Source organism: Dasypus novemcinctus, chromosome 9, assembly GCF_030445035.2.
Source record: "Dasypus novemcinctus isolate mDasNov1 chromosome 9, mDasNov1.1.hap2, whole genome shotgun sequence".
Taxonomy (NCBI): Eukaryota; Metazoa; Chordata; class Mammalia; order Cingulata; family Dasypodidae; genus Dasypus; species Dasypus novemcinctus.
In genome coordinates, this window is record NC_080681.1 from 3826920 (window position 1) to 3841657 (window position 14738).

The 14738-nt window shown below is 37.7% G+C and overlaps 1 protein-coding gene and 1 non-coding gene across 2 annotated transcripts in view; both read left to right on the forward strand.

Moving 5' to 3' along the window:
* The window catches only part of WARS2 (tryptophanyl tRNA synthetase 2, mitochondrial), a 129803-nt gene that overhangs the window by 30370 nt on the left and 84695 nt on the right, over positions 1-14738 (forward strand). The window lies entirely within an intron of this gene.
* LOC111763717 (small nucleolar RNA SNORA66) lies at positions 9308-9440 on the forward strand. The gene has a single exon (XR_002796529.1). It is a non-coding gene; the product is annotated as a small nucleolar RNA SNORA66 (small nucleolar RNA).

Genomic DNA, 14738 nt, shown 5'->3' on the forward strand with positions numbered 1-14738 from the left:
AGGGGCCCTAGTAGGACCAAAGCATTATTTTCAGGTTGCTTTGGTTGTTAGGAATTGTCACAGTGGAAATTCTGACCCCTTAAACCATAGCAGCAGCAGGTGAGCAAAGAAGGAACTCGATTTCAAAATATTTTGTTTTAAAATGTTATTTGTAGCATTGGAATCATCGTACAACACGTGATGTTGATTTTGGGATTCTTAGTTTATTCTTTTTAAAGATTCAGATTAAAATAGCATAAAACATTTCCACTCAGCTTTCCCATAAGTCCCATCCTATAAATCAGTTCAGCGCGTCCTTGCCCTGGGGTGCTGTGCTGTAACTCTGCCCCGGTTGTATGAGGAGTGCTTCTGGGTGCCTTGTGGCATGCCCATGGTCCCTGTCTTCCAGAAGACAGGGGATGGCTCCGCAGTGTCGGTTAGACACACGCTCCGAGGCACTCGCCAGAAAATCAGCTTTAACCTGCATGGCAAGCTCCCTGGGTGCTTGTGAATGCCTCTTTAGCACCACATAGTTAAAATAAAATACCAGAAATTATTGCATACGATCCATTCTGAATTCTAGGCTAAGACTGCTTGCGTTCTAAAGAGAGTGAAGCAGCTTTACAAGAAGTTTATAGAAATGTTTTTTCAGCACATTTGTGCTGAGTATATTCTTATAGATTGAATTAAAATTACAGTACCTTATGAATTTGGAAAAGTGTTCTTGTAGTCATAGGTATTATTGGTTAAAAGATGACTAGATTTGCACGGTAGCCTGGAAAAAGATAATTTTAAAATGTCCCTTTACCCGATTGCCCCCTGGGGCCATTGAGTTCCATGGGGGCTTAAGTCCAGAACTTCCAGCTCTTGTATTCTATAAGCCTCATAATGTATTCATATTTATATATTGAATCCCCACCTTGTTGTTGTTAGGGTTAAAAACATGGATTTTGCCCTTGAGTACTTCACTGGCTGTTAAGGGTAGTAGATTTATAAGAAAATAAATTACAGTGCAACCATATGCTTTTTTCCCCCTATTTTGTTTTTATTTTCTTTTTCTTAACCATATGCTTTAGTGGAAAGGAGAGCAAAGTATCGTGGGTGCTTCTAGAGGCAAGTAAGTCGGTCCCGTTGCCTTGGGGAGCTGGAGAAGAGTTCCCAAGTGTGGTGACTATGAACTGGGTCTTGAAAGATAAGTTGAACTGAACAATATTGAAAAAGATAACCAAGTTGGAGGACACACACTCCTTGAATTCACAACTTACTACAAAGTCATAGTAATCAAAACAGTGTGTACTGGCATAAGGCTAGACAACAGACCACTGGAATAGTACTGAGATTTCAGAAATAAACCCATACATCTATGGCCAATTGATTTTCAATAAAGGTGCAAAGACCTTTCAATGGGAGAAAGAATAGTCTCTTCAGTTGATGATTCTGGAATAACTAGATGTCTACATGCAAAAGAGTGAAGTTTGACCACTACCTCATACAAGATATAGCATTTAACTCAAAATGGATCAATGACCTAAATATAAAAGCTAAAACCATAAAACTCTTAGAAGAAAACATAGGGGTAAATCCTCGTGATCTTGTATTTGGCAGTGGATTCTTTTCTTTTTTTAAAGGAAATTGCCAATTTGTTTCTTTTTAAAGGAGTGTTAGATTGCAGGGAAGATAAATTGAAAATGTAGGGGATTCCCTTATACCCCATCCCCTCCCCCCTCACACTTTCCCCTGTTAATAATATCTTTCATTAGTGTGGTTTATTTGTTATAACTGATGAACAAATATTGAAGCATTGCTACTAACCATGGTCTATAGTTTATACCATCATTGCAATATCATGCAGAATAATTCTAATGTCCCTATACTGCCCATGTTGCAACCATTCCTTCCTTTCCCTCCCCTCAGAACCTCTGGTGACCACCATCATTATATCAATGTCACAAGTTCTTCCATTACTACAATAATAATAAGTCTACTTTGGTCCATAGTTGCATTCCCCTCTTACATTTGTTCATTCTTCCTTCTTGAGGATTTGGGGACTGTGATGTCCACTCTACTTCCGATGGAGAGGGGGCTTAGACCCATGGGGCAGATGGAAGGAACTGTCGTGCCTGCAGCTGTAGACACTCTCTGTCTTTTGGGATGGGCATGTCCATCGACATCATTTTGTTAGTTGTCCTGGCGAGTCCAGTGAACTGGAGAGTAGGTGCAGCATCTCTGCTGAGGTCCAGGGCTCAGCCAGCATATGAAGAGACCAAAGAGTTAATTCTCTGGGACATATGTTTAACAGGTACCGTGCTAATTATAGATTCAAATAAAAGTGGCGGAAGAACCACACATAAGGAAATAGTAAATGAGTCTAACTCTGTTACATTGGGGAAATGTATAGGTTACCATATATTCCAAGGCGAGGCCCCCACAGGGTACCAATTTCCTGGGCTTGTGTGCCCTGCCTGTAGTGTCCAGATGCCTCTGGCAGCAGTTTCTTAATCAATGACACCAAAAGCACAAGCAACGACAACAAAAATGGATAACTTGAATTTCATCAAAATTTTAAAATTTGTGCATCAAAGGATATCATCAAGAAAGTGAAAAGCTAACCTACAGAATGGGAGAAAATATTTGCAAATCATATATTTGATAAAGATCCTAATATCCAGAATATATTAAGAAATTTTACAACTCAATAATAAAAAGACAAAGCTATCCAATTTTTTAAAAAGCCAAAGGATTTGAATAGACATTTTTCCAGAGAAGATATACAAATGACTACCAAGTACCTGAAGAGATGCTTGCTCATCATCATTAGGCATTAGGCAGATGCAAATAAAAACCGTGATGATATACCACTTCATACCCATTAAGGTAAACATAATTATTTTTAAAATGGAATTAAGTATTGGTGAAGATGTGGAGATATTGGAACCCTTGTATATTGCTGGTGGAATGTAAAATGCTTTAGCTGCTCTGGAAAAAAGCAAACAGTTTCTTGGTTCCATGGATAGCTAGACATATAATTACCATATGACACAGAAATTCCACTCCTAGGTGTTTACCCGGAAGTATTGAAAACAAGCATTCCTACGTTCATCAATAGCTAAACAGATAAACCAGTTTTGGTATATACATATAATGGGATATTATTATGCAGCCATAAAAAGGAATGAGGTTCTGATACATGCTATAACGTGGATGAATCTCAAAAATATGCTAGGTGAAAGAAGCCAGATTCAAAAGGCCACACTCTGTATGATTCCATCAGTATAAAAATATCCAGAATGGGTAAATCCATAGACATAAAGTGGGCTGGTGGTTGCCCAGGTCTGGTGGGAGGGAGTAACTGGTTAATGGGTATGAGGTTTTCTTTTGAGGGGATGAAAATGTTTTAGAACTAAACATTAGAAGTGGTGGTGGTACAACATCACGAATGTATTAAATGCCAGTGAATTCTTCACTGTAAAATTGCTAATTTTATGTTATATGAATTTCACTTGGATTTTAAAAGAAGATAAATTGAAATTTGTCAGATGGAGGAAGTCATGCAACTCAGTACTGCACGTGCAGAGGCTTGGAGTTCAGAAAGGGTACGGCGTTTTCAGGGAACTAAGAGAAGTAGAGAATTCACAGCATGGATTAATAGAAGAAAAGGGCATAAAAAAGACTTGAGCCTAGTGTGAGTGGGTTTGGGGGAGGGCTGGCAAAAAAAATCTTAAAATTGTTAGAAACAAGAAAGAACTTGCAAAATATCTTTTTTTTTTTTTTAGCATAAAATTCATCTGATAGTACTTTGGGCTTTTTTTTTTCTTCTGCAACTGTATTAAAGAAAATAAAAAACTTCTCATCAAGATAAAAATAAAGAAAATCGCTTTACTGTACTCAACTGATAACATTTCCACAGCACCGTCTTTACCCAGCTGGTGTTACCTCTCTATTAATATACAAAACAGCACTGTTCTCCTTGGTTCTTCCATACCTCACTCTTAAGTACTTGATGGCTCAAAAATGATCATTTGCAGTTCTTTCTCAGTGACTATGATTATTTGAGAGTAATTTCAAAACAAAAGTCAGTGCTACTTTCACAAAACTGTCCAAGGGCTTACCTATTGAGGCAAGCAGTTTTGTTACTTATACCAAAAAAAATTATTAGTTGTCATTAATATGTATTTAGTGTACAGTGATTTGTCATAGAAGTAGATTTTTAAAACCATGCACTTTTAAGCCATGTGTTGGAAATCATTGAAATTAAGAGCAATATTTTATTATTTATGCTAATTATTTTACTTACTAAAATTTATTCTTGGAGGAGAGCCATGTACGACTAAAAGAACTGTCCAAGGGAGGCATAGAGGCAAAGGAGGGCCTCCCAAAGACTCTGAAGTAAATTGCACTTAAAATCATTGCAGTTTGGAGATTAAACATCACCAAGATGTTGGAGTAAAGTGAACCAAGACATTCATCACAGGCTCAGGGTCCCAGGACCCCAGGACTTGCCCTGTACATCAAGGTGGCTTGTAGGGCAGCTAAAAACCCCCTCCCCTTCCTCCCTATCCCCCTCCTCCCTTTCCTCCTCCTGCTTCTTCTTCAACTAGTTCTTGGCATTCAAGGAAATCTTCTGTAACACTAGCTGGATACAAGCTTATGGAACAGACACCTCAGTGACTAAATTTCAGAGAGAACTCATTAAAATGTCAAAATGTCCAGTAAACAACAAAAGATTAGAAGACATGCAAAAAATGAAAAACAATGACTCATATAAAGAAGCAAGATAAAGCATTAGAAACCTTCCATGAAGAGGACTAGACCTCAAATATACTAGACAAAGACTTTTTAAAAATTGTCCTAAATATGCTCAAAGATCTAAAAGAAAAGGATGAAAAACTATAGGAAACCAGGAAAACGATTGATGAGCAAAAAGAGTTTCAATAACGAGATAGGGATCATAAAAAAGAAATAAACACAGTTGAAGACCACAGTAACAAAAAATAAAAATTAGCTAGAGGGGTTCAACAGGAGATTAGAGCTGGGAGAAGTGAAAATCAGTGAACTCAAAGATAGGACAATTGAACTTATTTAGTCTGAGGAGCTGGGAAAAAAAAAGTGAACACAACCTGAGAGACTGGTGGGACAAATTAAGCATACCAATATATGCATTATGGGATTACTAGAGGAGAGAAAAGAAAGGGACAGAACACTCTTCTTGACTTAGAGGTGGAGTGGACATCACCATCCCAGGGTCCACAGGATGGAGGAATAAAAATGGATTAGAGTGGACTTACTGGTATTCTACTATAGAACTATTGTGACTCTAGCAATGGAAGAAATTGTATCATTGATGTGGAGACAGTGGCCACAGTAGTTGCTGAGGGCAGGGAGAGGGAAGAAAAGGTGTGAAGTGGGGGCATTTTCGGGGCTTAGAATTGTCCTAAATGATATTGCAGGGACAGATGCTGGACATTATATATCCTGCCATAACCCACTGAATGGACTGGGGGAGAGTGTAAACTACAATGTAAACTATAATCCATGCAGTACAACAGTGCTCCAAAATGTATTCACCAAATGCAGTGAATGTACCACACTGATGAAAGAGGTTGTTGATGTGGGAGGAATGGGGGGGTCTGGTGGGAGGGTATATGGGAGCCTTTTATATTTTTTAATGTGACAATTTGTGTGATCTATGTATCTTTAAAAAAAGACAATAAAAACAAACAAAGGGACAGAACAAATATTTGAAGACACCACAGCTGTTAACTTTCAAGAGTCAACAAAAGACATAAACATATATATCCAAGAAGCTCAATGAATTTATCAATGGTGTCTTATCACCAGCTGGTTACAAAATCAAGAAGCAGACATTTCAGGGAATAAATCCCAGAGCTCACATTTTAAAATATTAAAAAAATTTAAAAATTTTAAAAATTAAAATATTAAAACGTGCAACAAGAGTAACAAGACAAACAAAGAAGCAGGAAATAATGGCCCATCCAAAAGAAGACAATAAAAATCCAGAAAACACCAACAAAGACCAGAATGTGGACAAACCAAATAAAGTGGTTTTTTTAAAATGATCTTTAAAATGCTCAAGGAGATGAAGGAAAATGCAGAGAAAGAACTAAAGGATATCAGGAAAACAATGAATGAACAAGAGAGTCTAGGTAAAGAAATAAAAATCTTAAAAAGGAACCAAACAGAACAACTATTGAAGACCACACTAACTCAAATGAAAAATTCCCAGTAGACTTTCAAAAGCAGATAGTACCTTGCAGAGGAATCAGTGAACTTGAAGACAGTACAATTGAAATGAGTCAGGCTGAGGAGCAGGAAGAAAAAATAATTATAAAAAGCGAAAATAGCCTGAGACAACTCTGGGACACTTGATAGCATGCCAAAATTCACATTATGAGAGTCCTAGAAGGAGAATAAAGGAATGTTCAAAGAAATTATGACAAAGTACTTCTCAAATTTAGCCAAAGATGTTAATATGGACATGCAAGAAATAGAGAATTACTAAACAGGATAAACATGAAGAGAAACACACCCCATTATTCATTAATCACATTGTTGAATGCAAAAGACAAGGAAAGTTGAGGGAGAAAAGCAATGTGTTACATACAAGGGAGACCCAATTAGATTGAATGCTGATTTCTCCTCCTAAACCATGGAGGCAAGAAGGCAGTGAATGGGCTGAAATACTTGAAGTACTGAAAGAGAACAGTTGTCAACTAAGAATTTTATATCCAGTGAGACGTTCTTTAAAAAGTGAGGGAGAGATGAAGGCACTCCCAGATAAACCAAAGCTGGAGGAGCTCATCACCACTAGACCTGTCCTACAAGCATTGCTAAAGAGGTCTTCAGACTGAAAGGCGAGGACGCTTGACCGTGGTTTAAAGCAGCATAAGGAAATAATCATGTCCAGTGAAGGTAGCCATTTGGGTAATTATAAATTCCAGAACTATTTTGTCGTTTGGTATGTAACTCAACTTCTTACTTCTTACAGGTTCTAAAATGCAAATAAATGCATAAAAAGTAATGATAAATCTATGGTTTTGGACATAAAATATACAAAGATAGAATTGGTAACAAGTGTTTTTAAAAATGGGAGGATGGAGGGGTACAGGAAAAGTGTATATGCACACTGGGAAGCCTGTATTTCATGCATGATTGTTCTGTAAACCCACAGCTTCTCTTAGAAAGAAAAGTATGGGGAAAAAATGAGAGTTTAGGACATGCCCAGGTTATGAAATTGAGAAAGTCCGTCAGCATTAGAGTGGCCTTACAAGAAATGCTAAGGGCTATTCTTCAGGTTGAAAGAAAAGGATACTAGACATTCAGTCAAACCAGGATGAAGAAATAAAGGTTGCTGAAAAAGGTAATGACTTGAGTAAATATAAATACCATTGTGTCTTTGTAACTCCAGCTCTTACAGGATCTAAAGTTTTAATGTATTAAAAATATTTACAGGGAAGCAGATGTTGCTCAAGCAGCTGGGCACCCACCTAACACACTGGAGGTCCAGGATTTGGTTCCTGGTGCCTCCTAAAGAAGACAAGCAAGACAGCGAGCTGACACGATGGGCTGGCGTGGTGAGCTGATGCAACAAGATGATGTAGCAAGATGACACAACAAAGAGACACAGCGAGGAAACACAATGAGAGATACAACAAGTAGGGAGAGGAGGTGGCTCAAGTGATTGGATGCCTCTCTCCCACAGGGGAGGTCCTGAATTCGGTTCCTGGTGCCTCCTAAAAAAAGACCAACAGAGAGCAGACATCAAGCACAAACAACAGGGGGTGGGGGAGTGGGGGGACAAATAAAAAAATAGTAAGTCTTCTTTAAAAAGTATTGATAAATCTGTGGTTTTGGATCATTGTAATTTGGGACAAGTAAAACATAAAGGTGGAGGTTGGAGAGGCATAGAAACATTGTTTGTTACTGAAGTTAAGATAGCGTAAAAATAAATGAGATTATTATAAATTTAGGATGTTAAATGTAAGCTCCATGGAAACCACAAAGAAAATTTCAGAAAACATGCAGAAGGAAATGGGAAGGCATTCTAAATGATTCATACTTAAACAGACATTAATGGAAGAATTTAGGGATAAAAAGGTGTAATACTTAGAAAAAACAAATAACAAAATGGCAGAAAGTCCTTCATTATCAGCTGTTACTTTAAATGAAAATGGCATCAAAAGGCAAAAATTGGTAGGTCTAACTATAAGCTGTTTACAAGAGACTCACCTTATTCAAAGACACAAGTAGGTTGAAAGTGAAAGATTGGGGAAAATACCCAAGCAAAAGAAACCGAAAGAGAGCAAGGATGTCCATACTAATGTCAGACAAACTTTAAAACTTTAAAGTATGTCAGACATACTTTAAGTAAAAAGCTGTTAAGAGAGACAAGGGCACTACTTATTGATAAAAGGGTCAATTCAACAGGAAGACATAACAATTATAAATATATATGCCCTAAAAATAGAGCCCCAGAATATATGGAGCATATGTTGACAGATTTGAAGGAAAAAATAGCAGTTTCTACATTGATAGGAGGAGACTTCAGTACCCCACTTTCAATAATGAATAGAGAATCTAACAGAATACTAATAAGGAAATTGAGGACTTGAACAAAATAGACCTAACAATATATGTGAACACTTCACCCAACAACAGCTAAATGCATCTTCTTATGTATATTTCAACTATTCTCTAAGATAGATGATATATTAGGTCACAGTTACCAGTTTCAGTAAATTTAAAAGATTGGAAAGTGTACAAAGTGCCTTCTCCAATGATGATGGAAAGAAGCTAGAAATTAATAATAGAGGAAGAACTGGAGTATTTGCAAAAATTTGGAAATTAAACAATACACTTTTAGACACCAATAGGTCAAAGCAGAAATCAAAAGGGAAATTTGGAAATACTTTGAGACAAATGAAAACAAAAACACAGCATACCAGCACTTAAGGGATGCATCAAAGGTAGTGCTGTAAGGGAAATTACAGCTGTAAATGCTTACACTAAAACAGAAGGAAGATCTTGCTCCAGTAACCTAACCTTTACACCTGGAGGAATGAGAAAGGAAGAGCATGCTAACCCAAAGTGAGCATATAAAGATTATAGTGGAGATAAGTGAAACAGAGATTATAAGAACAATAGAATTGATATAACCAAAAATCTCAATCTAAATTTGACAGTCTTACTTACAGATAAGGAAGTTAATCATCAAATTCATATGGAAGGGCAAGGAACCCAGATTAGCCAAAACCATCTTGATAAATAAGAGCAAAATTGGAGGACTCACACTTCTTGATTTTAAAACTTACTAAAAACTCGATCACTAGCTCTGCATGAAGTTGCACAAGCAAGGGGAACCAGGTTTGCTAACATGATTGTGGTGATAGAAGTGTTTTAGTCTCAAGAAATACTGGGTTGGCCCATTCTATCCTAATACAGTGTGGAAAAAAAAAAAAAAAAAAGAAAGGAAAAGAGAAAACCTTATTACAAAGCTACAGTAATCAAAATAGTGTGATGCTGGCACAAGGACAGACATCCACCAATGAAATAGAATTGAGAGTTCAGATACAAGTCCACACATCTTTAGCCTATTGATTTTTTTTCAGGAGGTACTGGGGATTGAATCTAGGACCTCGTACACGCGAAGCGCACGTTTTACCGCTGAGCTACATCTGCTCTGCAAGCCAATTGACTTTTGACAGGCATGCCAAATCCACTCGATACAGAAAGAATAGTGTCTACAATTAGTGGTGCTGGAAAAACTGGATTATCCACCTGCAAAAAATTGAAAATGGACCCCTATGTAATACTGTGTACAACTATTCAAAATGGGCCAATGATCTAAACATTAAGAGCTAAAATTATAAAAGTATTAGGAGAATACATAGGGAAATATTTGGTAATTTCTTAGAGTTTACAACAAAAGCATAAGCAACAAACGAAAATATATGCTACTACTTCGGTGAACCTTGAAGACTCCTTTTGACTGAAATGTTAGACACAAAAGGAGAAGTATTGTAATGATTTCGCTTAAATAACTAGAGCTTGCAAATTGATAGAGACAGGCAAAAGAGTAACATTTACCTGGGGTAGGTGGAATGGGGAATTAATGGGGAATTAGTGCATAATGGGTGCAGGCTTTCTGTTTCTGGTGATGGCAAAGTTTTGTTGATGGATAGTGTTGAGGGTAGCACAATATTGTAACTGTGATTAATCCCTCTGAACTGTATTCTTGAGAGAGGCTGAAATGACAAAGTTTTACTTTGAATATTTGTTCCCACACTTATAAAAAAGAGAGACTAAAGAGACAACGACAATTAAATGTAAAACAACAAGCATGATCCTGGAGTGGATCTAATAACAGAGGAGAAAATGCTCAAAAGGACATTGTTTTAAATTGCCCGGGCTGCTAAAAGCGATTACCAAGAAATAGTTTGATTTATCATTTTATTCTCTCTCTCTCTCTTTAATGGTTTGATTTAAACAATGGGTATTTATTACTCACGGTTTTGAGGCTGGGAAAATGTCCTCATCAAGGCATCATCAAGGCGCTGTGTCCCCCTGAGGACTGTGACATGCTGGCCGGCCGCCGGTGATCCCGGGCTCCTCTGTCCCGTGGCAAAGCACGTGGCAGCACTCGTGGTCTCTCCTCTTCCAGGTTCAGGTTCAGCTTCTTGCTTCCTGTGGCTGACTCACCCTCCCGCCCTCCTTTCTTTTCCCACTCTCTCTCGTTCAATTTGTTGATAAATCAAGGTTACTTACGTGAATGCCCCTGTTAAAAATATATATGTACATTAAAGCAGAGCAGATGTAGCTCAGTGGCTGAGCACCTGCTTCGCATGTATGAGGTCCTGGGTTCAATCCATGGTACCTCCTAAAAAAAGAATACATGAAAGAATTGAGTGTTCAAAGAGTATAATATATGCATCCTACTATCAGATGTTTAGAAAATAGATGATTGATAGCAGCTAGGTAAGTAGGTAGGTGGGCAGGGACGTAGAATGATGTAACAAATATGGCAAAATGTTAAAAGTTGGTAAATCTGGGTATCTAGGTAGGATTCTCTGTGAGGTTTTATTTATTTATTTTGTTATTTTTTTTTACAACTGTTCTGTAAGTTTGAAGTCATTTTAAAGTAAAAAATTTAAATGAATCATTACAATTTGAATGGGAATACTGATTCTGTGGTAAAGCTGTTGAAAATATTTTATCTTGAATTCAAAACATACTTATGAAAATAGAATATGCTTGAAAATCAGAGGTGGAAGTTGTTTATTGGGAAACAACGTTTACTGCAAGAGAGGCATAATAAGTATTTCATTGGTGAATAATGACAGGTTTTGGAGTTTGAAATCAAGCTGAAATATAAAAGAGAAAAATTAATTTGATTTATACATTCACAAATTGATTACTGTAAGAATACACAAAATCTAGAGAAACTGAAGTCAGGTGCTGCGTTACCTTATAAATGAGAAAAGTGTTTCTTCAGCTTATTAAACAATACGTAATCAGGCAACTTAACAAAATTAAAAATTTTTCATTAATTTGTATGAACAATCAGGAAAGACTCTCTTAAGTAAAGAAATGTTCATGGATTTTAGTTGACTCAGTGAGACAACTGGCTAAGGAATGTAGCATTATTTAATGCACACACACACAAAGCAAGTGCACATGGAACCATGATGGTGCCACTTAGCATGAGTAGAAAATTGAATGAGGTGGTAGAAGTTTAGGGGAAGAGCTAAATACTCAATGATACAAAATTTTAAAGTAGAGGAATTGAAAACTCTGAAATGCCCCTATACCAACAATTCTTTGATTGCACCCTTGTCTGCATATAGATTACCAGGTTTTTAAAAGTTTGTATAAGAGGCCAAAGCTGTGACATGCAGAAAGCTATGTGGCATGTCAAAAATATATTGGATTCTAGGGGAGTAGATGCAGCTCAGTGGTTGAGCATCTGCTTCCCATGTACAGTGGGTTCAATCCCCAGTACCTCCAAAAAAAAAAAAAAAAGATGAGGAAAAATGTATTGGATTCTTTGTTCTCTAATATGCTGTGACTGAGAGTTTCCAGCAACTCGAAATAATTATTCCGACATAAAGTGGGTTAATGAATTAATTATTGGCTGACATGAGTTTCCAAATTTGATTTTTTCCTCCAAGTTTATTTATTATATATATACAAAGTGTTACCCCTTTCTGGGGTATATGGGAACCTCTTAAATTTTTAATGTAACATTAAAAGAGATAAAAAAAAAAATAGTAGTTGATAATCCAGTTAAGTAAATCATTATACAGCCCAGGGGAAAAAAAAAAGTCTTTCTGAAGAGCTTCAAATTTAAATTATTTTCTTTGTTTTTAAAAGTAAAAGAAATAGGTTGCTGCTTACCTTCAAAGAAAAACGATGTATCAGAACCATTTGGACTTCAGCAGTGATGCCAGAAAACAATCTCTTAAGGTTTCAAAGGAAAACAAAGTCATCTAAGAGGAGGACATTAGATCATGGTGCATGCTATACACTTCATTAGAAAAATGGTTTACGATTAACATTTTTTACCAAAGGAAATACTGTTTACTAAGTTTAAATGTACATTTTTCTTAGTGATTACAGCACAGTAAAAATTTCAGAGCTATGGTTTAAACAGAAGAAATAAGTGGAGCAAAGTCAGCCATGTGCTGTAATTTTATATAATCAGTGCAAGTATGATCCTAGAACGTGATTTTTGAGAGCAAAGTAACTGCAGCTCCATCTATGATAACACCCCGTGTTAATTGTTATTGCTTGTTTATCTGATGCTCCTTGCACTTCATCACTAGTACCGGTGTACAGTTGTGGTTGGGCCAGTCATGGTAGTCAACGCGGAATGCTGACATTGTCCTCTGCGTCGCCCCAGTCAGGGTTTGCACAGCCCAAAAAAGGAGGTCCAGTAGCCTGGCTTATGACCCTGGAGGGTGGTAACCAGATTATGGACCCTCAAGGACTCATCGCATCAGAAATTGCTGCATTAACCACTTGATGGAAACACTTTACGTTTAATCTTACCTAGAAGAATGTCAGTTGGTATATAAATTTTTTTTTACATTTTGAACTTTAACTCATAGATCCTAGTTTACTCTTTCATTATCCTATGTTTAGTTGGATATGATGTTAAGTCTAGAGTAGCAAGATTGAAGAAATAGAACATGTTGTAAAATAAACACAAAATGTTGACCCCAAACTTCTCATAAGACTTTTCACTTGCGTAAGATTTATTCATGAGGATCCTTGGCATACCATGTCTGAGTAATCTGTCTCTGTGTAAGAATAGATGCTGAAGGATATTACATGCTAACTTAAGGGGTGTGGATTTGACCCTGTTGGAAAGGAAGAGCCAGTGGAGGGTCATTATTTTAAGAAGGTAGTGCAGTTGGTGGTGTGGAGGGTAGATAGAACATATTGAAGCAGTGCAGGCGAGGTGACTAAGGTTGAGATTGCATTGATGGAGTAGTGAAATGGTATTGGGCAGTACCCCTGGAGATTCATTAATTGATTAGATATAACAACTAATATTTTTTGAGCACTATGTGCTAGGCACTGTTCTAAGTAGTTTTTATGTGCTATCTTTTTAATTCTTGCAATAACCCTATTAAATAGTATTATTAAAATCTTGATTTCAGATGAAGAAACTGAGGCACAACTACTTGCCAAAGATCACGAAGCTAGGAATGAGTCAAGTCAGGATTTGAACCACAAAGTCTGGTGAGAGAAAAGAAGGAATTGGGCATAAAAACCAGGATTGGGGGCCTGGAAGGGTGGTTGTTGACCAGGATTGAGATGATGGAAACAGCAGGTTTGGAGGAGGTTGACCAGGGAGTCATGAGTCGGTCGATTTGGTTTTAGGTGTAATGTTAAGTTTGAGGAGTTTGTGGGAAATTCAAGTGGATATATCAATAGACAGTAAGTTTGGGAGATAATATTTGATGTTAAAAATCATCTTTTCTAGGGAAACGGACTTGGCCCAGTGGTTAGGGCGTCCGCCTACCACATGGGGGGTCCGCGGTTCAAACCCCGGGCCTCCTTGACCCGTGTGCAGCTGGCCCATGCGCAGTGCTGATGCGCGCGAGGAGTGCCGTGCCACGCAGGGGTGTCCCCCGCGTAGGGGAGCCCCACGCGCAAGGAGTGCACCCATAAGGAGAGCCGCCCAGCGCGAAAGAAAGTGCAGCCTGCCCAGGAATGGTGCTGCCCACACTTCCTGTGCCGCTGACGACAACAGAAGCCGACAAAGAAACAAGACGCAGCAAACAGACACAGAGAACAGACAACCGGGGGAGGGGGGAATTAAAAATAAATAAATCTTTAAAAAAAAAAATCATCTTTTCTCAATGATAGCTTAATACACTCTACAGTTGTGGTAAAACATGAAAAGTTAGTGCCCATCTCCTGATTTTACAAAGCAAGCGTGCTTTTAATAGTGAAGGTGAAATCTTCATGCTCGTGTTTTCTCGTGGTGTCTTCGCATTGTTCGGTGGATAAATAATTGACTTACCTGGAACTTTGTGAAATTTTTTGGCCAAGCAGTTATAGGAGAGGAATTCATGAGGAAAACCTACCCGACCATAAGTGAATTTACTTCATTATAATAAACTCCCTCGCACTCTCCCCCTTCGCTCCACGCGTTCTGCCAAATACACTCCTGCCTTGCTCTGACCACGGGGTGTTCCAGTTCAGACCCGGCCGTTTATGGGAACTGCTCTTGT